Source organism: Papio anubis, chromosome 12, assembly GCF_008728515.1.
Source record: "Papio anubis isolate 15944 chromosome 12, Panubis1.0, whole genome shotgun sequence".
NCBI lineage: Eukaryota > Metazoa > Chordata > Mammalia > Primates > Cercopithecidae > Papio > Papio anubis.
Genome location: NC_044987.1, coordinates 7824171 through 7851272, shown reverse-complemented (window position 1 = coordinate 7851272; position 27102 = coordinate 7824171). Strand labels below are relative to the sequence as shown.

General features: G+C 42.2%; 1 protein-coding gene and 1 long non-coding RNA gene across 4 annotated transcripts in view; both read right to left on the bottom strand.

Annotated features, from left to right (window-relative positions):
• The window catches only part of LOC116269804 (kin of IRRE-like protein 3), a 619860-nt gene that overhangs the window by 445440 nt on the left and 147318 nt on the right, over positions 1–27102 (bottom strand). The gene's annotated exons all lie outside the window — the stretch shown is intronic.
• LOC103877994 lies at positions 8399–25814 on the bottom strand. Its single transcript, XR_001895276.3, has 2 exons — positions 19742–25814; positions 8399–10544 (listed from the first exon to the last, which is right to left on the bottom strand). It is a non-coding gene; the product is annotated as an uncharacterized LOC103877994 (long non-coding RNA).

Genomic DNA, 27102 nt, shown 5'->3' with positions numbered 1-27102 from the left:
CCTGGGAATGGTGCCTCCTTAGGTCTGCATCCCTGTCCTAGTCTTGCACATAGGCTCTGCAGTCACGCTTAAGAATTCCTGGATCAATGGCAGCTTCTGGAAAGAGTGCACAACCTTTGAATGTGCCAGCTTGGAAATGCATCCCCATCTAGGTGTCTCAGTTCTGAGAGTTTTTGTTTAATTTTTATGTTTTTAAGACCAGAGCTTAGCCAGACTGAATAGTTGGGTTCCCCTGAAAGTGGTGGTGGTAGATTGGGAGGGAATCCCAGGAAGCAGATCTGAAGGAGAGAGGACAGTGAGATGGGAAACCAGGAGAAGCCAGTAGGAGAGATGGTACAGAGGCCACTGCTGTGATTCCTCTGGACCTCTTAGGAAGTCTACAGAATGCCTCCCAAATTTATCCCTGAAGGACAGGAGGCTGGAGGGCTTGTCTGTCTGTCCCTGCAAGTGTTCCCTGAGCAGTAACTTCTGGACCCCTGCGGAATACTTGTGTGAAGGCTGAGGGGACTTCCACGGTGCTGGCGAAGGCTCCAAGGTGGGAAGTAGCAAGGTGGAAGCAGGAGGAGGAGAGCCTGAGCTCCTGCGGAGTGTCTAGCCCAGTTTGGGCTAAAATCAGTGGTGGATCAACAGGATCTGTCATGGGTGCTAATGGCAAAGCCAAGAGGGTTTTTCTGCTTTTCATCAAAGGTAAAGGGTAAAAGTTACAAAACAAGGAAATAGATGTGAAAAAGAATCAATTTGCGGGTATGCCCTTCATGAATCAATAACTTTTGCTAATCAATCCTAGTTGATTAAAAAGATCTTTTTGACCAAGGTTCACCCACTAGATTCCATAGGCATTGAGAATCCAGCTCAGAGGTAGAGTAGGCTACCTCTGTGATTTCAAGGGCCTCAGGGTGGTCTTGTGCCCCAAACTACCTTCTTACCTGCCCTGGAGTTACTTAAAATCCTTGGCTTATAGATTGACCCTTTGCATTGGGAAACCTACTTCCCAATGTTCACGTGTTCATTTACATTGTCATTCATCAAGAAATAGTTAGTGAGAACCTACTAGGTGCCAGGGACCAAGCATAGGGACTATAGTGTGGTCAAAATAGGAAGAGGGGAGGTAAGAATGGGTCCGTTTGAAGAGCTTACAGTATATATAGGAAACAAGGAAATACACATGTGAAAACCTTTATCATTAAAAGGCAAACTCTGGTTAAATTCTGAGAGAGTGTAACAGAGTCAGACAAGTGCGATGGGGATGTAGAGGCAGGGTTCCAGAAGACTGGATTTGCCAAGAAAGGCTGTTGGGAGGAAGTGAGTTTTGTCCTGAGCCTGGAAGGATGTGCATAGTCTGTCCACAGTTATTTCTCTAACCACACAAGCACTCTGCCTCTTTTCTTTTTCTTCCAGACTATTTCAAGGTACCAAAATAAATCCAAGAGTATGGCATTAATAGCCATGTTATGATCTTAAACCTCTGGTTGCCTTGCAAAAGCAAAAAAATCCTCCCCTTACTGCTGGAAATCACATTGCTGGCTCACCTGGAAGCTGTTCATGAATGAACAACCCTTGCTAATCACTCTGGTCGATATTTATCATAGGTACATTTTACGAGATGAATTCTGTCACCAGTGTTGGCAGCTTCTCACCAAGTCCCACCAGCAGCTGCAAATATTCATTAATAATATTTTGTTTGGGTTCCCACTTGCCACTTTCCATCCTCCTGCTTCATAAGTATGAACAGCATCATTACCAAGTGGCGCCCACAGAATGGAACACAAAGGCAACTTGGAAATTTTAATGAAAACAGATGTTGAGAAATGCCATTATCCCATGCATGCTACAATAAATAGCATTAACATTTCTAAGTGACAGGCCTCTGAATTGGACTGCAAGGAGCTCACATTTACAATTAAATGAGGGACTTATCCTTTTGCATCCCTGTATTCTACAGGTGGCTCGGTGACAGTCATCTCTTAGTGTTTCGATTTTAGTGTGGCTGTTAAGAGCCAGCTAAGCAGGGATTGGACAGGCAGGCACTTAGGAAGGTGTTAGTGCCAGATGCATTCATTGTCTAACTGCCTGGATGCAAAACTAACTTAGCATAGCAGCTGAATGTGAAAGCTCTTGAAATGATTTCTTCTTAAGCAGTGCACTCCCTGTGCCAAGGAGGAGCATCATTGTTTATGTCACTAATGACTACATCCTGGGCCTCCGTGCATTTTGTAACCTCTGTTCCTTTATTAGAGCAATCAGAAAAAAGATCACATAATTACCAAGATGTTGCTTTATGGGCAAGGGGTATGGCCACATATGCCTTCATAGATGTGAATAATACCACCCTGGGTATTATTATCATCCAGATTTCACAGATGTTAAACCCCAGCATAGCAGTTAGGAGCACGGACTGCGGATCGTAGGAGATTGAGGTTGAAGCCTGGCACTGCTACTTACTAGCTCTTGGTTCTCAAGCAAATTGTTTATTTTGTATGGGCCTCACTGTCTGCACCTGTAAAACAGGGGACAGTGATATTTACTTTCAGGATGTTGGGTGAGTATCAAGTACCCGGTGTGATGCTCACTGATAGCTGTTGGCTTAGGCTCAATTTTGAGGTCACTATTATCCCACCTATTCACTGGTGTAAGATCGCCTTTACCAAGGTAATGTTCCATGAGGACGGTGATGGCCAGAGAAATGTTGGACTCAAGCAGGGCACAGCTTTCTTGGAGCCTATGCTCCTTATATGTTAAGTCAATCTCTCTGACTCTTTCTGTCTCTCTCTCTCTCTCTTTACCCAACGACTCATCTTTTGAATAGCCATCCCAGACATCAGGTAAACCTTGCCATGACTGAAAGCATTCTTTGAACCACTTTCTCCAAGCAAATAGGTACATTTAATTCTAAGAAGACCAAGACACCTTACAAGCAATACATGGAAACCTCCTTAATTGACTCAGCAATTGCAGAATGCATCCCTGAATGACTTTTACCCCAAATTTAGAAGTTGGAAAGGGGTCACATGTAACAGAAAATACGTATTTTCTAGTTGTTTTTTTTGAAGTATACTTGGCCTATAGTATTTCCTGAGGGGATCCTAATACCTTTCTATTAAAGTGCCAACCTGAAGTTGTAAATTTAGAGAAACAATTTGAGGTGAGGGTTTGACACAGCAGATGGCAGGGGACTAATGACAAGTTCAAACTCTTGGCTGAGCATTTGGAACATCTCATTATTTGTAAAGCATTGTTTAGAAATTGCCTTCCTGGCACAGAACTGGTTGACACACAGATATTAATGCATCTAACCCTCCAAACTGTACAGATAATTTGCTTCTTAAGTCTTTATATTTAATTGATTTAATTGGCTTTATACTATATAAATATTGGAAACTGAAAAATTCAATGTTATTTCCTTATCAAGTATTTCTGCATTTACACTTTTAAGATGAGGAAAATGAGCCACATGTCCCAGATTCCACAGCAAGAGGGAGTCCAAATGGGATAATAGGGTCAAGTTATTCTCACACTTGACAGCATATCAGGATGATCCTAGGTGTGCACACAGTGTGAACAGACCTTCCTCCCTTTGGCTCAGCGCTGTATGAAATGTGCACACTGAGAATCTACTAATGTAAGGCCAAGGGGTCAATGTATGTTTGCTTTGAACGTGAATCTCTCACAATGATTACACGCCAGGGAGAGAAATGTGATGGAGAAAATAAATACACAAACATGTGAAAGTTATAATAGCTTTAGAATAAACGTGCTCCTACAAGGAGATCCCTGGAAATGCTTGTACATAAAGGCAGCCTCCTCCCTTTCCCAGACCTGAGATTATCCTGAGAGAAGCTTGAAGCAGGACTGTATTTGAAGACAGCAGGTTCCTTGCACGTTCAAAACCACTCAGAGTTAGTGCTCTGTATCTCATCATGGCAGAACCAGATCGTGAGGTAAGCTTGTGGTGCTACAATATTACTGTTGCAAATGTGTGGTCCTAAAGGGTCTTCTTTGGAAGGGCTCTGCTCTCAGAAATGGCCTTGGGCTTGCAAGCTGGGAATGTTTTCATGAGCGGACGTGGATTCGGAAAGGGTCAGTGTGGCTCAGGATGCAGCAACTGGGGAAATGGAAAACCTACTCTGTTTTGGTCTGGACTCCTTTCTCGTGCTTCTATTCTTCAAGGATCAGACAGTGTTTGTTTCATGTTTCTGTTTGGTGTGCAGACGATATATTCCCTTTAACATGGATTTGTTCAAGTAGACTTCACTGTGGTGCACAGATCAAGCTATGTTAAAATAATGTGAAAGGTCTGCATTGAAGCAATCTGAAGCAGATAATTCCGCGTTTCAGGCTGCTACACCACCTTTAAATCAACTGAATGTGTCCGTGTGTGGCTGTCCATAGACTCTTCTCACTGCTGTTATCCTCATAATAGGATCATTCAGGCTCTCTTATCTGGTCTCCTAGATGCTCGTCTCCAACTATTTCAAACCAAAATGATTTGTTACCCAGCACCACCCTTCTTCCTGCAAGAGGCATAAGGATGAAGCAAGTTTGCTTTAATGGGGGACTTAGTTTTCCCTGTCCTCAGTTAAGTATTTTATTTACAGAGCTAATGAGCCCTTAGAAGCATGAAATAGACACACCCACACATTACAGAAAAGGCACACACAAGTGCAAGTTAAAATAATTTAGAGCAGACTGGATTCACTGGTGGCTCTGAGACCAGTTTGCCCACTGCAGGTCTGTGCAGCCATGTCCCTGTTGACAGAGATGCATTTGATCACCTCCACCTCCACACCATTTGCTGTATTAGCCAAGTGTGTGTCTCTTCATCCACTGTGGCTCCCACTTAATTGGTACCCTTTGAATATCAGCAACCCTCCCTTTGGAGAGCCAGGGAATGGGAGTCACAAAAGTGTTTTCTCATGCTGAAACACGCAAATTGGAATTTCTTTATGAAGACAGTTGGTGATGTGCTAACATGTACAACGAATGTACGCCATCACACCTTTAGCCCCCGAGCACAGCACGTCTCCAGGTAGGCAGACAGGCTGCAGACACACAGAGCTCCCCTGCTGCTGTTCAGCAAACCCTGATTTCACATCACACATCGCCCATCTTCCTGAGGGTCACGTTTCTTTTTGCTCATTGTTTTTGTAGGTCTGATTAAGTCTTATATTCCTGAAAATGAGGTTCAGCCTATATCTGACTCCAGATTTATGAGGAAGAATTAACACCCTGCTGCTTCCTGAAGCTTTATTCCCTTGCAAGTCTACGTTTTGTTTCAGCCCTTGGATCGACCACATATTTTCTTGCAACTTCTGTTGCTGTTAGCGTCCATGTCTCCAAATGCACTGACCCAAACGTACCAGTGCTTGGGAGAAAGGTTGTCTTCTATTCATTTAAGATTTTTTTTTCTACTTTATAATTATGCATCAGGAATAGCCCAAATATCACCAAAATGTAACCTACTGCAATACATAAAGAAATTTAAGTTGCAGTTTGAGGTTTGCCTCTAATTCCTGGAGGCACTTTTTAGTGCTTTCCGATCCCAGCACATTATCTGTTTTGTAAGCTGGGAGGTGAGGTTGTCATAGGTCATTTGGCCCAGAATTTGGGTGGGCCTTTGATTTCTTTCCAGGGTTTACTTTCCACACATCTGCAGCCACCAGAATGAGTCGGAGCTAGGCTGAAACTATTAATCGCTATCGTGGTTAACATCTTATCCAATTTGGGCCTAAGAGAAAAGCCTGACTCATAGATACAATGTGGAATTTATTTGCCTTTTCGGAAGCCCCAAGAATCATTTCTATCAGACTCTGGCTCCCGGCAGAAAAGCGAAAAAACTGATGACATTGGAGATCATCTCATCTGCTCACTATTGAGGAAAAATTAGAAATCACATCACTCAAGAGCACTGTGAATGCCATGACAAAAAATTATTTTGAGATGCGATTGGCTTGAAATTCTGATGTCTAAGAATCTTGCCCTATCTGATTTGTAAAGAAGAGAGTTCTCAGGACAGGAGTCTCAGCAACATCCTTGAAGGCCTTCCTCACTGGCGCATGCACCCCATGCTGGACTGCACAGAATGGCACTGCCAAAGCACTCCCATCCGTGCAGCTGGCCCTGCGGCCCTGGCCTGTGCCACCATTCCAGACACACGAGGAACGCACCACAGCTGGCACATAATTAGAAGCTCACAGCAAACAGATCATTGCTTTTTTGTCAGTGTTCCTCCTACTGACCGTGCTCAGAGCATGGCAGATCCACCCACACGCCAACAAAGACAGGGCAACAAACAGATATCAGGGAAAAACAGCCCAGGTGCCTCCAGTCGCGTGTTTTGCAGTGGTTTCCCTGCCACTTCCCTCCTGTCCAGGACATAATTTTGTTTGAAATTTTCTGTCTCTACCATCGTGGAGTTTCCCAGTGAAAGTCCTGTGACGAATCCTCAGTGAGTTGAATTCTCCTGAAGACTTATCTTTAATAACGTCACTCCATGCAGAAAACAATTCAAAGCAAAGAAGAGCTGCTTTAGGCTCTATACCTCCCAGGGCTTGGAAGTAATTTTCTCCTATAAACATCATTGACATGCCCAAGAAGGTATGTGGCACTTGCTCAGATTTAAGAAGGTCCTTTGACCCCTTGTGGATGCTAAGATATAGCCAAGGAATAAATAGGCTGGTAGAAACTTTAACAATGTGTGATGTCCAGAACTTGAATGTAGGAAAAGAATTACATTAAAACAAACCAAAAGTCAGCCAGAAAAGAAAAGCAAAGCAGCCAGAAAGATTCAAGCTCCTTGCAAATCCAAAGATGGGCTTCCCTATCAAATTTTAAACACACACAACTAAAATTTATGAAAGGCCTACTACGTGTTTAATCCTATATGTGTTGAGCATTGGAGGCAGAATGAGAATTCTGATGTGGTCCCTAGCCCCAGGGAATTTATAATATCATCAATGTGAGCAGAGGCTTGAATAAAGCACTATGGGGGTTCAGAGGGGGACACAGATTCTGCATGAAGGAGTGTACCTAGGAGATGGGTATTGAAGGGTGGTGTTGTAAAGAATATACTCCTCTAAAGAGGTCTGGCTTCTGCCAGTACCTTTGCTAGTGTCTCTAGTGCCTTCCTTTGCCTAGGGGATTTGGTTCACACTTGGATAGTCTAGCAATGTGATTTAGGATGGGGGCTTTGGGTCACGAGGCACCAGCACACTAGAGACTGAGATCAACCATATGGGCAATCAATCAATCAAGCTTGCCTCTGTAGTGGGGCCCCAATAACAACTCTGAACACAGAGGCTCAGGTGAGCTGCCCCGTCTTTAATGATACTTGGTGTGAGTTGTTACACATTGATACCAGGAAAGTAACATGTCCTGACTCCAAGGGAAGAAGACGGGCAAAGCTCTGTGTTCTGTACTTCTCCAGACCCTTCCCTGTGTTCTTCTTTCTATGGCTTATTTTAATCCTTTCCCCACAATAAACCATAACTGTGAGTATAATAGCTTTCAGTCAGTTCTGAGAGTACTTCTCACAAATTATCAAACCTGACAGTGGCTTGGGGACCCTTTTGCCCTTGCAGCTGATGTCAGAAGTAATGTGGTCTCTTGAGGGACCTATTCGTTCTAATGGTTCAGTTGGCGTAACTCACACAAAGATGAACGGGATTTTGTAAGGGAGAGGAGAAAGGTGCTACAGGAAAACTACTCAATCTGATACCTTTAAGGTTCCTGCCTGATATAAATCCTGACTCCAACAAAGCCTTGATAAACAGCTTTTGTGCCCTTACCAGGATTCTAAAGTATATGATAAGGATCTGAGCCAAGCTGATATATGGAAGATGAACAGAGTGCCTGAACTGAAGTTAAACCATACAGTTCAAAACATCTTTACTGTATTGACAATCTGGTTAAAGATGCCTGTTTGAGACTCCCGGAGGATAAAGTTCTTTTTCTTATTTACCAAATAAAGAATATGGCAGCAAGAAAGCCAACTTTTTGTTGTGTATATGACTTGTGGAGAGAAGAGAAAATGTTGAGAAATTTTTTCTTAACTCCTCATTGCAGAATGAGTCAATGAAGGAGTTGTCATCTCCTAGTGCACAAAGTGGACATTATCTAGGGGGATGAAGCATGCACGTGCTGCGTGGTGAGATTTGACATAGGGCTGCATCCTCGAGGAAGCTTTCTTTGAACCTGGTGGTCATGGAAACCTCACATATGTTCTCACGACACCCTGGGCATGACTCTGCCATACCTCTTCTTATAGAACAACAAACTTATTTTTGTGCTGCCTTCTAACAGAACCTGAGACCCCTAATGGTTGGATCAGTGTAGTCCTTGCTTTGGTATTTTCAGTCCCTCAGACATTTATGGGCCTGACCCACAGAAGATATTTGTTAAGTTTTTTTTTTTTTTTTTTTTTGGTTGAATGAATGAACTAACCAACAGCTTCAGAGTAGTGTGGTTTAGAGGAAAGAATAGAACTTTTGGATTAAAAAGCCAATTGGGTTCAAATCCAAGCTTGGTCTTTAACAAGTGTGTGGCCTTGGGTAAATGACAACTTCATCCAAAATCCAGTTTATTCAACTGTGAAGTGGGTTTAATATAACCAGTCTTAGAACCTTGAGGGAGGCAATACATGTAAGAACACTTGCTCTGGGTCTGACAGCTAGTAAATGTTCAATGCCAATTAATCCCCTTTCTTTTTTCCTGGAGTACAAAAAAGAAAACAATCAAATATAGCTGAGATAATATTTCAAAACCCTGAATTCAAACCTATGAACTTGTTAGACAAGGACATGTCTAGACTCAGAGTGGGAATAGAAACCTGGTGAATTGGTGGGTAGGAGTCTCTATCATGGGATTGCTTCCACAATAATTACGAGGGAATCAGATCTTGCCTAGGACACAGGTCCAGATTTGAAAGAACCCCCCTTCCCACCTTTTTCAATGCTCACTACATCCAGGGACATACTCTGCTGTGAAAGTGTCACAGCAACACAGGGAATAATGACTCCATCTCCTTTGAACTGAAGCATAGGTAGGCTAACTAAAAGTAATTTTACAAAAGATGTCAGTGGTCTGGCAATGGTACCTCAGTGACAAACTATTGTGATTAAAGGTGATTTTGTCAAAGCATAACACTATCTCTCACAATGGAAGCTTTGTTTATTTCACATGGGACAGCAACTTGCTATCCATTTCTAACAGCTTGCAGTCTATGTCCAGGCATACATCCTATCTCTCTACACTCCTAAAGCCCCAAAGAACTGCCATTTACAGAAATACGTCTAGGATATAATCTGAAGTTAAATGCGTAGTTGATTCACCATTATCTTGGGTTATTTGGAATTCACATTATTTATGTTACTAATCCTGTCCCCAGACCTCTAAGTCATTGCCCATCATCCCTCTAACAAATAATAATAACAGAAAAATCTCCCTCAATGTTATATTTGGACATCATCTGTCTGAAAGGTAATAAGATACTGCAACTACAATGATTGAAATGAAGGGAAAAGATTGTTAATATAATAGAGTTTCTACTGGGCATGCTTTAAATCAACGTGCAGAAGCAATTTAAACGACCCATCCTGTCATCATGTTTACAATACATTGATTTCTCTCTTTCCTTTTCCCCCCTGTGGTTTTTATCTCTTAGGTTATTTTTCCCCTTCCTGTGAATTTGGATAGTGAGCCAAAGGAAAAGAAACTTCAACAAGAAGTCTGGCTCAAATCACTCTACGGCCAGACTGCACCTTTTATAACGTTTCTAATAAATCATGAGGAAAAAGAAATCTCTGCCATAGTAGCACATTTGACAAATTGAAATTAAATTTTGCCAACTCTGGAGACACCAAGATAACCTGCTTTGATATTTCTTCCCTGTTAATAGTTAATGGGTAAGAGGGAACATTTGAGATTTCTGTTTTTTAAAGCACCTCCCTCTGATCAAGTGTGATTCTCAAAACCTCAAGTCCGTATTCAGCATGGAGTATGAGTTCAGGGGCTAACAATAAATATGGATATTTTTGCATATAGATGTATATGTATTTTTTTCCTTTAATTCTGAAATTATTATCTCAGAGAGTGGTAAATGGAAGTTTTTGCTAGCAGTGAATTTTCAGGGTTTTCAGCTGTCAGGTTGGAAAAATGTATGGCAGTAATAAAGGGGGGAAATATATGATCCATACATAAAGAAAAACGGGACTTGTTTGGCATTATAAAGTTTTAATGCCTCTAGGTAGCAAAGGCTCCAAACAAATTCCCTTCCTTTAAATCTTCTTATGCTCACTTCAGATTGTGTCTCTCACATTCCTGCTCCCAAGCCTGTAAACAGTGCTGTGGCTGCAGAGACTTGCATACCAAGGAGGAAGAGGCACTGCACGGGCTGCCTCCACGGGAGGACTTGGCTTTTCTTCTTCTGTACGGGTCAGGGTGAAGAGTACGTCAAACCTCTAGCCGGCAATGAGCCATGAAAAAGTTTTTCACGGAAACAACGTTCATGGAGTGTGCCTTTGTGCCTTTCTAGAAATTTCCACATGCTGCTGAAAAATAATGATCAAGATCATCAACATGTATTGATCACATACAATTAGACCACGGTCAAGGTTGGGTGCAGCAATACTAGGGTGACGGCACCTGCCTTCAGAGAGCTCATTGTCTTTTGGGGGAGAAAGATAAGATACCCTATGAGGCCGCCGACATAGCCTAGAATAGTGTTTACATGCAGCACGGGGATGAGAATTATTAGTTGAATAAACGAATATGAATGTAAGGTTGTCATTAATTAATTGGTAGTGGAAAGGGTATTGAAAAGTTTTGTTTTGTTTTGTTTTGTTTGGGGGGCTGGAGGAAAAGAGGTTGGATGTGTATCAATGAAGGAAGTGACTCTCGATCAGGGAGGAGAGGAGGAAACGCCACACTAGTTCCAGAAAGCTGTTCTTCAACCTCACTTTATATGACATACATTTCGTTTTTAATGACAGGTTTGCCTTGGGTAAAAAGATAATGATGAGTCAGCATATTATAGGCAAACAATCCAGGCCATTGTGTGAAGGTCTTTGCTCTGGTGGAAATGTGTTATCTCCCTGAAACATCCAGGCGGGTTCCTCTGCTGTCACTGTACAATTTGCATGCTTCGGTAATGTTTTATGTATTATGCTACTTACACGCTAAAATGTACATGCACGCTCCTGCAAATTTAGGTAAATTATGAATAAATTAAATCTTATCTAAATAAACAAGTGTCTTTTTGAACCAAAATGCAAGCTGTCATGAATATTTAAGTGGACAAGGATGAATCCTCTTCCTCCTGCACTTCTTACAGAGTGCATTCTGTACTCTTGATTGCAGGAAGGAAAGTGTACACAGCTAGAGAAACAAAATCGACTGCTCACTAGGGACATGAACGTGGAGAAATCTGATCTGGCGGAGCGATACATTAAAAAATCAGATGCATTATGGAAATTAAGTTATATGGGTGTCTCCTAACCCTGGTAATCTCTGCCTTTTCACACTGTATTGGAGATGCAGAGTTTGAGCACGGAGTTATTATTTTGATCTTTCTTTTAGTGGAAAGAGGCATCTCATGCATATTTCAACTCCAGAACCTAAGGAAATCCGGACTAGTTGCTTGTTGGTTTATATATTATTTCTGTAGGAAGCTCATGAGCATAAGGATCGGCTCATTGAAAATCTAAGTTTTCGAGAACATTCAGCGCCCAGGGTCAAGTTTAAGGATCTCAGTTAATGTTTTCAGGCCGCATCTCCATAGTCTTGTTTTCCATTACTCATAGCATCTGAGAATCTGAGTTGAAAGGGCAGATGGGGATGGAGTTAGAAAATAATCAACAGGGAAGTTTTATAAACTTCCTTCAAAAGGCCATGCTTTCCCACCTACACACATTAGCCCCCTTCATCCAAGGTTTCACGCTCCGATGTCAGTTCTCTCACAACTGTGGACTGAAAATATATGTGGGAAATTCCAGAAACAAAAAATTCCTAAGTTTTAAATGGCACGCCATTCTGGGTAGCATGATAAAATCTTGTGCAGAACAGCTCCATCCTGCTCAGAACCTGAATCATCCCTCTGTGCAATTTCTCCGGGCTGTCTGTGCTATTTGCCTGTAAGTCACTCGGTAACCCTCTGGGTTTTCAGATTGAATTTCACAGTATCACAGTGACTGTGATCAAGTAACTTTTATTTTACTTAATAATGGCCCCAAAGAGCAAGACTAGGGATGCTGGCAATTTGGAGATGCCAAAGAGAAGCTGTAAAGTGCTTTCTATAAGTGAAAAAGTGAAAGTTCTCGACTTAAGGAAGGAAAAAATTATATACTCAGGTTGCTAACATCTATAGTAAGAATAAATCTTCTATTCGTGAAACTGTCAACAGTACATTGCTATTGTTTAATTTTATGATTGTTGTTGTTAGTCTCTTACTGTGCCTCATTTATAAATTAAGTTTTATCATAGGTGTGTATGCATAGGAAAGAACATAGTGTATATAGGGTTTGGGACTATCTGTGGTTTCAGGCATCCCCTAGGGGTTATGAAACATATCTCCTGCAGATAAAGGGGTCAACAGTCCTCTTATATATTCTGTTCCTTCTGTCTAGAGGCCCTCATCCTCTTTGTCTGAAACAACTGCAGCTTTCTTGCTTCAAGACTTGGGTCTTCTCCTTCATGGAGCCTTGTCTAAGTTCCCCAGGCAGAGCAAGGCATGTTAACCTAGTTGGAAGCCCCAGGAAGGCAAGGCCTATGTCTGCTTCTTCTCCATATATCCCTGGCAGCCAGCACAATGCCAGGCATGTAGAAGGCGTTAAAAAGAAATTCCTCCTAAAAAATGTGTCTCCTGTGGTGTCTGAGCTTATTGAATAAATCTCTCTATGGCACCATAAGATTGCTGTAATTCATTGTTTGTTTATAGGTTAGTCTGGCCCAATGGATGGCTGTGCCCTCAAAGGCAGAGGTCCATCTTATTGATCTTGTATTCCCAGGACCAAGTGCCGTAAGTATTTGATAGATGTTTGTTTACTGAAAGAAGGAAAGTTATATCCATTACATTGCAATTAACTGCAGCAACAAACCTGAGACTTATTAGCTCCTGTGCACCCTACAATATCATCTTTGTCATAGTCAGTGTCTAGGCATCCTCTTTCATGATTGTTGACAGTGGTCTTCTGAATCTCAACAGGCCCCAAAGGTCTTAGTCATGCTCACCTATACAATAGTTGTCTGTTTTCTACTTAAATCCTTCAGGAAAAGACAAAGGCTTCATGCATGGTCAAGGTGGGCCACTGGGTTGAAATAAGGAAGCACAATAACAGTCTTAGGGAGTAACCTTGCTTCCCTTTTATTTCTCCAGCTCTGGATCAGCTCTGGGCAGACCATGTACCAGGTTAGAATGGGGTAGGGTGAGGAGTGGACGCGTGTCCATTGAACTCTGCAGCAGAGAAGAGGCAGGGCAGAGGAGAGGAGAGCGCTTTCAGAGGAGGTGGTGAGAAGGGCAGGGGAGCTGCTGAGCCTGTCTGTGTGGGGTTGCTGTTTGGAAGACCAGCTCTGTCACGATCTATATCTGGGCTCTGCACTCAGGACAACAGACAGAGACAGCGAATCAATGTCACATCCAGTCTGCCCCTTTCCACATGGATGCCCCTGCTCAATCGGCCATGTATGAACTTCTATGGAATTTCTATGAACTCGTTTTAGAACGTAACTCTCTTTGCCATGAAAAAAACTTCCCTTCGTATCAAGTCTAAATCTCTCAGGGCTCTGTAATGTAAATCCTCTTCTATCTACTCTGTTCTAAGCGGAAGGGCTGACACCTTTCCCCTTCCTTCTCACCATAAGCATATATCCACTGCAACACCATGACCATACTGGGGTTCTTACTCTTCTTTTTCAGACTAAGTCCCCCAATATCGTCCATCCACCTTCACTTGGGACTTCATCCCGGGAACATAATGCTCATGTGGGAGAGGTGGTCCTGCCTCTGCAGAGCTTCAGGGTCAGACCTGGCCTGGTCTACATGTGTTGGTTTATAAAATAACACTAAAGACCTCATGCCCACTAGAGGTGACGTGGAAGTGGTGGAGACACAATTAGGGGGCTGTAATGGGCCAGTTAATGTTGTTGATAATGAGGATACATTTATTCACAGAAAGAGGACTGCCACCTGCCAAATGGCCAATGTCCCTTTGAACCCTGTCATAGACAGAACACTGGGCCGACCATGAGTTTGACTCTATCTCATATCCTTTCAGTCAGACTGAGAGCTGGCCTCTCCATCGGAGAGAATATGGGTCAAGTTCAGAAGGACCAAGCATCACAGATTTTTTTTTTCTTTCTGTAAATGCAGGGCCTTTACTTGGTGCTGTGAGGAACTTGTGAGTTCTGAGTTCATCTGATCCCCGGACTCCCTGCCTAACTGCACACAATCCAAAGTCAAACTGAGGGGCTGGCCCACATTTCTATATAACAGTGTCCTCGTTCCCGCCTGCCCTTTAGGACAATATCCTGCATGATCAGAGCAGCAAGAGATGACACAGAGCAGCTCTCTGGGAGGAAGATACGGTCTCTGAGCAAGACAAAAACAAGAAAAAAACACTAATGGAAAACCCACTGATGCAGTTCAAACTGTGTCCCCATCAGTATGAAAGGCAAGTTTGCAGGGCTGGAGACAGGCTTTGATCTTGCCGCGAAGTCAAAGGCAATCTGGAAGATCTCCAAGTGTAAAGGTGCATGAGAAATGCTTCCAGTGAGAGAGATTTCATGGGAGGTTGGAGTGGGGTGAGCTCACTCACTCTGCCGTATATCCTACTGGGAAGAAACTCCATTCCCAAAGTCCTGTTTTCAATTATGATCTGCCCAGTCTCATCCCACAGAGACTTCCAGCCTAGTCAGTTGTGCAATCACCCCGAAGTGTGCCTAAGTGCTAACTGGAGTTCTGATGGCTAGTGAGTGGGACTGTCAGAGGTGTTTGAACCAGAGCAACTCCATCTTGAATAGCGGCTGGGTAAAATAAGCCTAACTTATTTAGCTTTATTTAGCCTTAAAATAATTTTCCCAGTAAGTTAATCACAGAATGAGATAGGATCAAGATACGGGTCATGGAGACTTTGCTGATAAAACAGGTTACAGTGAAAAAGCCGGTTAAAACACACCAAAATCAAGATGGCGATAAGAGTGATCTCTGGTTGTCCTCACTGCTACACTCCCACCAGCGCTATGATGGTTTACAAATGCCATGGCAACATCAAAAAGTTACCCTATGTGGGCTCAAAAGGGGAGGCATGAATAATCCCCTTGTTTAGCATATTGTCAAGAAATAATCATAAAAATGGGCCACCAGTAGCCCTCAGGACTACTGTCTATGGAGTAGCCATTCTTTTATTCCTTTACTTTCCTAATAAACTTGCCTTCACTTTACGCTGTGGACTCGCCCTGAATTCTTTCTTGCACGAGATCCAAGAACCCTCTTTTGGAGTCTGGATGGGGACCCCTTTCCAGTAACATCTTCTTGGTGACCCAGATAGGACAATAGTGAGGAAACCCCTGATCCAAAGGCTAACTTTGGGTAAGTGGTGGGGGTCCGGTAACATCTTTCTGGTGACCACAGAAGAGACAATACTGAGAAAACCTCTGACCCAAATGCTAACTTTGGGTAAGTGGTGGGGTCTGGTGACATCTTTCTGGTGACCACAGAAGGGACACTACTAAGGAAACCCCAGACCCAAAGGCTAACCTTGGGTAAGCAGTGTGGTGCAGTAACATCTTTCTGGCAAACCACACAAGGGATGATACTGAGGAGACCCTCAATCCAAAGGAAATAGACTGCAGCACTGATTGGTGGACTTTGGGTAGGCGGTGGTATACCCAGATAAAGGATGGGATTGGGTTAGGGGCCTGACTTAAGGGAGTTGGAGTCTCTGCTAAGACAGAGACCATTAAAGGCTCCTCTCAATAAAAGGCAAGGACACTGGACCGAACTTGGGTTCGAGGTCCAACTTAGGAAGGTTAGAGTCCTTCCTAAGATTTAGGGAATTAGAGGCCTCTCTTGGTAAATAACTAATAAAGGGTTTGGCACTATAGGATGTTAACTGCTATTATCTTTGGACTATTTTACTTGGCACTCTTTACTGAAGGCTATGGGTGACAGAATTAGGCATGTACAGTATCTTGGGATATGGGGAGCTTTTTCTTCCTTAAAAAGGAAAACTTGAGAGCCAACAGGTCTGCTAGAAGAGATCCCTTTGCTACGAACAAGTGGCCACCCAAAATTTTCCGTGTTGTTGCAATAGGTGGGTCTTACTCTGGCCTCTCTGAGCTCTCTGCCTTCCCCACCCTGCTGCACACAATGCTTTTTTCTCTCTTTCTCTTTTCAATCTTTTCTGTTACTCAGGGCAACCATCTTGGCCAGCGACCACAAGTTGAAACTTCTGGTCAGGGGGTGGATTAACGATGATGGGCCCAACTAGGTGCAAGTTTGGGCCTTGCCAGTTTGATATTGAGTACTAAGCAGAGCGGCCAATGTCTGTGTTTTGTCACATGTATTTTGCTCTGGAAAAATGGAAAAAGATAATTTTCTTTTATGTTGCAGGTTGGCGCCCAGGGCTATGGTGCTGTGAGCTGGGTCACCAGGGCTGCTCAAAAAAGGAAACCCAGAAGCCTGGCATGCTGGCAAAAGGGTAAGAACTTCTTACTAATCAGGCTTCTGGGCTCTCTCTCTCTCTCTCTCTGTGCAAACTGGTTGAATGCATGGTAAAAATCACTGTTCATCTCCTCTGTGCAAAGTTTTGATTAATGAGAAAAAGAATTTGTGAGGCTAAGCTTAAGCTGTAGTGAATCTGGTGTGCTCTGTGTGTCTTTTTGTACTGTTCTCTCATAACGAGGGGTTCCTGAGGACAGAATGAGGGCCCAGGACCCCATAAGCCTGCTGTTCAAGATGGCCCAGAAAACTGTCAGCCATGTCTTCAGAAGTTTGACCTTGTTACCGTGTGGCCGTGCTTTCTTTTTTCAGAATGGCAGCCTGGGTTCATGGTTCAATTCCCAGCTGAGGGAATGGGTTATTCTTGGTTTAATATCTGTTTGACCTTTACCATTTGTTTATTCTCTTCCCCTCCATGAACCACCTTAAATTTTCCTTTTTCTGAGCACAGAAATGTTGGCAGTTTGGCATGGCTAAAGTTGGATTAAAAAAAAAAAGGTTTAAAGGACTTTTTAAAAGAGTGCTATATTTAAAAGTCAGCTTAATTAAAAGCAGATCTTCAGGCTCTAAGAGCCTGTAGTTTCTTGGGAAAAACAGAGAAGGCATCACAGACCTCATTTGGGGGGAAAAAACCATGAAAAACAAAAAAACCTCTGTTTTCCTCATGGAACCCCAGGAATTAAAAGTGGATCGATTCCTCTCAAAATCTAAGGTTCTGTTCTGTTTTGCATTGTGTTATCTGATGGTTTTAACTTTTGGGGATATCAGAAATTACTTTGCATTATGAGAGAGCTTTGATGCGTAGTAACTAGGTAGGAAACGTACTTTCCGGAATGGGCTGATGCACTTTTTGGGATTCAGGATCTGGTATAAAAATGGGACCCTTAATATCTGGAGATCTGTTTTGCCTTCCAGCTGTGCCTGCTTATTAGGCCCTAGAAACTTTATGCTTTAAAGAGAAACTTAAAAACTGGCAAATGAAAAATGTTACAACTACTGGATCTTCTTCCATCTGCCTATTTACATGTTATGTGTGTGATGTTTGTATATGAAAGAGCTTTAATTAATTCGTTTAAAAATAATACAAGCTTGAATCAAGTATTTTAAAAGGAAAATAAAAATTATCATGCCTTTCTGTTCACAGGACTTTAGTAATCTTTGGGAAATAAAAATCGCTTTAAAGATTATCGGTAAAATAAAGACATTTGGTCTTCTGTCTGGTGTCCTAGGCTCCACACCTAGTACATAATGAAAATCCCTTACTTACCACAGTTTTCACCAAAAGTAAAGGTCGCTAAGAGTTAACATTGTGACAAGTATTTGAGACTACTAAAAAAAAAAAAAAAAAAAAAAAAAAAATTCACATGCAAGGTGTGTAAATAAAGTAAAATGCATTTTTGGTAAAAGATTATAAAAAGGTGTGAGAATATGGATTTCTTACCTGAGTTTGGAATTTTAAAGGATTGTTTTAAGTTAGATAAGATAAAACTGAACAGTTGAACAAATTGTGAAAGATTTGTAAAAAATTATTCTTGTTAAAAAATTCTGTGTGTGAACATATTGGCTAAAGTTAAGAGGGTATTATACAGTTTTTCCATAAATTAAACATTTGAATAAAAGCATAATGAGTTTTTCTTAGAGTGAAACCCTGCTTATAATCTGCTCTTTAACAAAATTATAAAGGGTTATAAAAGGTTTATAAAGAGCTTACCTTATGGTCAGGCATTAAAATTGGATAGATTTATCTATAAGGTTTTATTAAGAATTTAACAGTAATAGTACACCAACGGAAGGGTGAAATTTGGCTTACTTGGCATAAAAATCATACAGGAAGCATTGTCAAATATGAAATAGTGTTTGGCTTTCTTTGGGTTGTATTTGTATAAATATCTTATTGGTATGTGGTCCAAAATTATGTGAAACTCCTATAATTCTGATAGGACTTAGTGTAGATTATCAGTAATAATCATAATTGTTAAATAAAATCATTGTATGCCACATAGGTAACCAAATTTCTTTGTCAATCATGTTTTTGACTGTGGCTGCCCTAAACATTTTTGTCATCCACAGACAACTGTTGTCTTGTTTTAATCCTCTTCAAAAGGTGGCTTATAAAAAAAGGTGGCTTAAAATCAATATAGGACCTTAACAGGTGCTCTTAAATGCAAGTTTCTGATAACTTTAGAGATTGTGACATTAGAATAGAGGAACAAACTTTCAGGACTCATGGAGACTGAAATGCTCATGAACATCAAGCAGAATAGAGTTAACTGCATGGACTAAACTAATACTAAACAAATGGAAGTCTGAAGTAATCTTTTTAAACTTTTTGTTTAAAACATTGCTAATCCTTTGTTTTTCAGAGTTAAGAAAAATCTTCTGTTGAGCTATTTACAGCTTGAAGCAGTTAAGTAAAGTATACTCCTGTAAACAAAATTTGGAACATATTTTTTTCCTTCTACCTGATGTCTAAATTTGGAAGTTACTTGTATTCTTAACTTATGGCAATATAGTTATTCGCATAAGTGCAATCTATTTTCTTTTGTAACAGGACCCCATTGGAGAAACTGGTTATTTTACCAAGGCTTTGACTGGGATGGCGTGCTTTCTTTAAGGAATCGAACTTACAGAGCTAATAAAAGCCCCTTGGGAAACTGGCCTCATACCTTCTCTATACAGTCCCTGTACAGGGTTCCTGACCTGTGGTAAGTAAAGAATGTCACTTTCTGACACGTCCAGGAGCCCAAGTCATCTTGGGACCTCAAAAGAAGAGGAATTTACCCAACTCATAGGTATTTGAGGGTATAAACCCACAACAGGGCTTGGCTTTTAAAAAGCCTTATCTGAGATTACTTAGGGAACAGTTTCATCAAAGCCAATTTTAAAAGCCTATGTGAAATAATTATTCTTGCTGCACTTTATACAAATAATCAGGCCAAGTATAATAAAGTAAATCAATCTTACCATGATTTGTCTTTAGTAAAAATGGAAAATTGGAGAGAGAAAAATTATGTTTCAAGAACTATGGTATACCTGTTATTAAATTCCAGTCTCATCAGTTGTTTTTAAGTTTTTAAGTTTTTTCCTGCATTGTAGGCTGACCCTGCTTATTCCTGTAAACCAACCAGTGATTGGTTGCCTGCATTGTAGGCTGACCCTGCTTATTCCTGTAAACCAACCAGTGATTGGCTGCTTCTTCTGGCTGCTACTCAGAAGAAACAAGACTGGGTAATGTAAAAATCTGGACTGGATCAATATTCTAATCCTGGACATATACTGGAATCATCTAGCAACTCCATATCAGTTTGGTTCCAAAAATTGCCCAGTTCATGGAAAACCTTCTAATTTAGTTTACATGGGATAATTTTGCTTATTTCGTTATGTTGCTTTTGGACTCCCTGTGTAGGAATGCAGAATAAGCTTGCTCAACGTTTTCTTAAATGGAACACTTATCACTCTTCCAGATACCACCTTTTGTCGGAACTCAAGAGTTATAAATGGCCCTTGACATACCAAAGCTTTCTGACTGAGCTCCTGTCTACCCTGAATACAAGAGACCTTCATAGTTTGGCAAAAATATCATCACCTCTATTCAGCATGAAGAAGTTATGGAAGATGGATCTTCGTCCCTCTACATCCCTTAGGATTAAGGGTTCTCTTATAAAAGGGAGTTGGGAATCATCAGAGGTGTTTAAACCAGAGCAACTCCATCTTGCACAGGGGCTGGGTAAAATAAGGCTAAGACCTGTTGAACTGCATTCCCAGTAAGTGAAGGCATTCTTAATCACAGTATGAGATAGGAGGTCGACACAAGAGGCAGGTCATAAAGACCTTGTTGATAAAACAGTTTACAACAAAGAAGCTGGCCAAAACCCACCAAAATCAAGATGTCGATGAGAGTCACCTCTGGTTGTCCTCACTACTACACTCCCACCAGAGCCATGACAATTTACAAATGCCATGGCAATGCCAGAAAGTTACCCTATACAGTCTCAAAAGGGGAGGCATGAATAATCCACCCCTTGTTTAGCATATCATCAAGAAATAACAATAAAAATGGGCAACTAGCAGCCCTTGGGGTACTCTACCTGTAGAGTAGCCATTCTTTTATTTCTTTACTTTCTTAGTAAACTTGCTTTCACTTTACTCTATGGACTTGCCCTGAATTCCTTCTTATGTGAGATCCAAGAACCCTCTCTGGATCGAGGCCCCTTTCCAGTAACAGGATCACACAGTTTGGGAAAGGAATGGGGTCCCGATTGCCACCTGTTCAGGTAGAGGCTTCCTATTTCCCCTGTCCCTGTTGACCAGAAATCAGGTGCAGGAGAAAGGCTTGGGCAGCTCAGAGATGTCTAGTCACAGACATTTGACTAAAGGGCAGTGGGGAGAACAGGCACTTGAGGTCATGATGGGGCACTACAGAGAAGGGAAAGAGACTGAAGGTGGAGATGGTGTGAAATGGGCAGCACCCAGGAGGTATAGGTGCAGCTTTTCCAATGGATGCCCCTGTTGAGGATGGAGATGACTGGACACATGATCACCATGGCACAGGCAGCAGTGAGGTCCATCCATTTTCAGGAGACTGACAGAATACCGACAGCCTGTCTCAGAACTTTACTTAATAAATCAAAGCTGACAACTCCTCCCAAAATGATATGAAAACGCTCCTTAGTGTCCATGACCGACATACGTTGTATTCATTTCACTTTCTAAAGTAAGAGGTGAATCATAATCACAAACAATCCATTTTTGTCAGATATCTAACAGTACATCTTTCTTTAGCCCCCATGCGGGGGTCCCTGTAATCTGGCACTGCCTGGGCCTGGGGTGAAGGAGTCAGAGTGAAACAGCAAACAAAGTGGAGACAACAGCTCCCATCTGCAGAGCACTTTGGAATATCTAAAGATATTTCACCCATATGATTTCTTTTGGGAATCATGACCACCTTATCAGATGGATTTTATTAACTTCCCTTTTCACAAGGGCAAGTGCAGGTGGAGAGGGCATAGCTGGCACTCTGTGCACGCCACAGTCCTTGTGGTGGGCAGCGCTATGCAGCAGGAGAGCCTTGCCCTCAGACACCTCCTGGTGCTTACGAGTGAGCTGCCGAGGGGGCTCCCTTTGTTGGCAGCTGTAGGCCTTGAGTTGGGATAGAGGCAAAGCTAACCCAAGCCTGTCCCCATGGGTGCTCCCAACTCTTCCTCTACCCAAACTGCTGCCTCTTCTTTAACTCTTTGATTCAGGGTAGGGTTCCCTGTGCCTTCTACAGAGGCCATGAGCTAATCATAAAAACCCGTAAGGGTCAAGAGGCAAGAGTGTGTGGTTGCCATCTTTGCTGCCAACAGAGGAAGACTTTACCAGGAACTTCAAAAGGCAGTGTTCCAGTCACTGTTTATCACCAGAATAAGAGGAAGGACTCAACTGCTTGAAATGAGCCTCACCTGTGAGGGGTCTCAGCTGTGCAAGGGACCTGGGGATAATAGATTAGAACCCTGGAGTACTCTGCCTGCGAGAAACCTTCATCTGGTTCACTAGGAGATCCCATATCCACAGCCAGGCCAAAGTGGCAATCAGAACAAAAGACTGACAGATACTGGACAGGCCCAAGCCACACATACACTGTGAAAGAAACCTTAACTCCAATCGAGTAAGAGGCAGAGCAGCAGTAGCTGTTGAAAGTTCAGCCAATTAATATGGCCAGCCCACCTGGGTCTCACTAGGCACTCTCTGAAGGTGATAGGGCCTTGAACTGTCCCTGGTGGGGTTGGGTAGGAAAATAATTCTGTATAAAGAAGGCTTTGATCTCAGATCATTCCGTCAGTGTCCGATTACACTTAGGACCTGACTGCCATTGAGTGAATGTGTACTGTGCTTTAAGGTGACATAGTGAATGAAGGAGCCACATTTTGGGAGAGTGTGTGGGTCACTTCACCTAGATGATGTGTTGGTGGTTCACCGGAAAAAGTCTAAGACCAGAGGTCAGGGCATCACTTATACCCTAGTGGCCCTGAAAAGGCTGCTCAGACATTTGGGGTGCATATATGACTGAGTCCATGCAGGGAAGGTACCTCTCTTGATTGCTGCTTTCTCAGCGATATCATCTTGGTGCTACACGTGCAAATATTTATATGTAAATGCAAGGATGTGATTTCTTGTTGAAATTCCTGAGGGGAATGCCATGGGAGTCGCTCTGGAGCAATATCTACTCCCCGACTCTCAAGCCACACAGCGTGTTTCAGACAGAGAGACCATCTCAAATGTCCTCTCTGCCTGGCCCGGGGAACCACATCTTGAACCCCCACCAAGGCCACGGTGCCTTTATTCAGGCCACCTTCTCTGTCTCCCAGTGTGGTTTTCTGTCTTTCCTAGACTGCAGGATGCAAATTGTGGACTCAGGCTCCCAGTGAGAGCGATTAAGACATCCTGGCAGGGAGGCAAGCTCTTTATTTGCCCATTTTTGATGGGACAGCATAAAGCTGATCGCTTCTCTGAGCTCCCTTGGGACCATCAAAGTCTACATGGACAGATGGAGCATATAAACAGGCCAGGCAACTCCCTAGCTGCTGGAAAGCAGACCGTGGCTTCTGCACCTCCAGGAGAGTGGGGCGGGTGGAAGTCAGGCACAGAGGCCTTTGCACCTGCCGCTTCCTTGCCTGACCCTACTGGCTTTCCGTTTGCCACTCTTCCATGAGCACATGGATTCAGAAGATCGAGGCTATAATCTTTTTTTTTTTTTTTTGAGACAGAGTCTCGCACTGTTGCCCATGCTGGAGCGCAGTGGTGCGATCTCGGCTGACTGCAACCTCTGCCTCCTGGGTTCAAGCAATTCTCATGCCTCAGTCTCTTGAGTAGCTGGGACCATAGGCACACGCCACCACACCCAGCTAATGTTTGTATTTTTAGTAGAGACGGGGTTTCACAATGTGAACGTCTTGATCTTTCAACCTTGTGATCCACCCGCCTCGGACTCCCAAAGTGCTGGGATTACAGGCCTGAGCCACTGGCGCCCGGCCAATTGTGGCTATAATCTTAGCTCTACTATTTATTACTTACCTAGCCTAAGACCAATCATCTAATCTCTCTTAAGCCCATTTACATAACAAAATGTTATTCATACCAGTTTGCATGGTAGGAAAGGAGGAAACTGACTACTTCTGAGCACCAACTGTGTGCCATATATATAGTATCTGGAGACAGTAAGTCCTCTGGGAAGGTCAACCAGCATTGTGACTCCAAAACTTGAGATACCTCCACTTTAATATGATGAGAGTTGGGAGCATCATGATGAGGTAGGTGAGCAAAGAAAGCACTTGATAGGCTCCAAATACCTATACAAATTTAAGACATTACATGTGAGCTGAAACACCTGTTGTGCTTTTATCACACTAATTTTCAAAGGAGAAACTGAGGCATGAGGTCAAGGCACTGTACTAAAGGTCCCCCAGCAAGGCAATGGTGGGCTTTGAACCCTGGGCTCTTTGCTCTTGGCTTCCTGCCCAGCCCTGGAAGGCAGGTGGACTCCCTGAGCAGAGACTGCGCCATCCTTGGCTGGACTGGAACCGACCGCCCTCAGAGAACGTCCAGGGAGCAGAAGCTCTTTCCATGTCATTTGCCAAGTTCCTCAGGGTGTTATTTCTCCAAGGAAACCTGTTATTCCTTCCTAGAGTCACTAAAAGCTCACAACGGGAACTTCATGTAACTTAGTTTTTTGTGTCGTGCAAGTTTTTTTGTGTTGTTGCTGTCTTTTTTTTTAAATGGGAAAAATACTTCCTTTTTCCAAATGCTATCAATTTCAATCAAACTGTGTATACTGCTGAACCAAAAAGGCTGTTCAAATCGCTGTGTGTGTTTTTTTCCTTCAGTTTCTCTCAATCCTTCTACTCAGCTTCTCGAAGAATTAAGATTTGATCTTTTCAAATGTAAATTAAGCAATTTACAAAATATGTATTTTGGCATATAGGAAACTTGGCTTTCCAAACAAACTGGAGTTTTATTGATGCTGTGAACTGCCATGGAGTTATCTTGTGGCCGTAATTTGAATCTCTAATGTGAGACTTTTCATTTATAACAAGAAGTACATTCTGCTTTTATCTAACTTCACTCTCCATTTCTGCATTTTTAAATGGGTAAAATAAGTGATGTCAGTTTTAATATGCTTTTCATGAGTTTAGTTTCTCAAATGTTATTTTTATCGTTTTGTCAATTTTACTTATTACTGAAACAATATTTGATGCCACAAAAGAAATTGAAATATGAAAACCATCCACCCACAGCTTCCCCAGCCTGAGACAGCTCTTCGTATTCACCCATGCTCTCGCCAAGTTTTTGACACCCTGCGTATGCTTTTATGGAGTTAAAACAATTCTGGAAAAGTAATTCTCAAAATAAGTTTCACACAAACTCAAAAAACAAAACAAAACTTCCTTGACTTCCTTTTCAAGGTCTCCAGCTCAGTTTTGCATAAAACTTTTCTGTATGTTTCATTCTAAGTATATGACAGGGACTTTACATTTCAGAGATTAAGAATACATTTCTCAGTCTCTAGTTAATGATATTAACAGTGGGGCAGAAAATATTAATAAATGCAATGCAACTGATCTTCAAGGTTAATTATTCAACTCTTTGCATCAACAAATAGTACACATGAATCATCCCACACAAGTCTCCTCTTAAAGCATTCAGGAAAAAGGGTTCTCCAGTATGGATTGTGGATCTCTTTTTTTTTTTTTTTTTTTTTTTAAGTAAAAACAAAGCTCCTGTTCACATATGGCCTAAACTCTTCCGGTAGTAAGTTTCTTCTGTGTGTGTGTGGTTTTTCAGTTTTCTATTTTTCTCTTTAATAGTTGATACTTCTTTTTAAAAATTGTGTTAAAATGCACTAAAATAAAGTTTATGATTTAAACTATTTTAATGGTACAGGTCAGTGGCGTTAAGTATTGTACATTCCTATTGTCATGCAACTGTCACTACCACCCATCTCCAGAAACTCTGTACCTGTTAAATCCTAACTCCTCATCCCAATACCTCCAGCCCCTGACAACCACCCTTCTACTTTCTGTCTCTATGAATTTAACTACTCTACAGACATCATATAAGTAGAATCATACAACATTCATTCTTTTGTGTCTGGTTTATTTCACTTAGAATGTATTCCAGGTTCATCCATGTTGTAGCATAGGCCAGAATTTCCTTCCTTTTTAAAGCTGAATAATATTCTCTTGTTAATATAGACCACATTTTGTTTATCCATTCATCCATTGATACTTTGACTGTTGTAAATAATGTTGCCATGAACATGGATGTACGAATATCTGTTTCAATCTCTGCTTTCAATTCCTTTGGGTATATACCTGAAAGTGGAATTTCTAGTTCATATGGTAATTCTATGTTTAATTTTTTGAGGAACCTCCATATTGTTTTCAACAGTGGCTGCACCATTTTTATATTCTTACCAACAGTGAGCAAAGGGTTCAATTCATCCTCTGCAGTCATTTCAATCTCTTTCTCTGTACTTGGAATAATTAGCCACAGCCCTCATTATAGTCCTTCACAGATGTAGGTTCACCCTTGTCTCTAAGTCATGGCTGTGGTACAGATGTGGAGTCCGAGGCACAGAGATGTTCAGCCCCAGCCCGAGGGCCCAGGGCAGGGCAGAGGCAGGAGCCATCCCAGCGGCAGTCTGGCTCGGGAGCCTGGACACTTCATCATCATCACGGTGTTAGATCGGCTCTCAGAGAAACTGCTCTTAGCCCCTCTTGCAACTTTATTGATATGGTTTGGATTTGTGTCCCTGCCAAAATCTCACGTCCAATTGTAATCCCCTATGTTGAAGGAGGGCCCTAGTGGGAGGTGATTGGATCATGTGGGGAGATCCCCCTTGCTGTTTTTGTGATAGTAAGTGAGTTATCAGGAGATCTGTTTGTTTAAAAGTGGGGAACCCCCGGCTCCTGCGCCTTCTCTTTCTTCCTCTGTCCCCAGCCATGTAAGACGTGCCTACTTTCCCTTTACTTTCTACCATGATTTTAACTTTCCTGGGGCCTCCCCAGTCCTTCCTGGACAGCCTGCAGAATTGTGAGTCAATGAAACCTCTTTTCTTTCATAAATTACCCAGTCTTAGGTGCTTCTTTCTAGCAATGTGAGAACAAACTAATATGCTTATTTTTCAAATTTGCTGTTTTTCAACTCAGAACTGCTTCATGAAAAGTAGCATCATGTGTGAGACTCAGTGAGAGGTGAGGCTCTGGCGGCCAGATGGGGCAGGCTTGCCCATCAGCTCCATCACCAGCCTTTCCAGTCCTGAGAGCTTATCCTCCTTAGCTTCCTTGGCTGTGGGTTTGGGTGAGGTCTAGTGCCAGACTTGACACGACCAACCTATGACTCTAGGAGATGGTCCA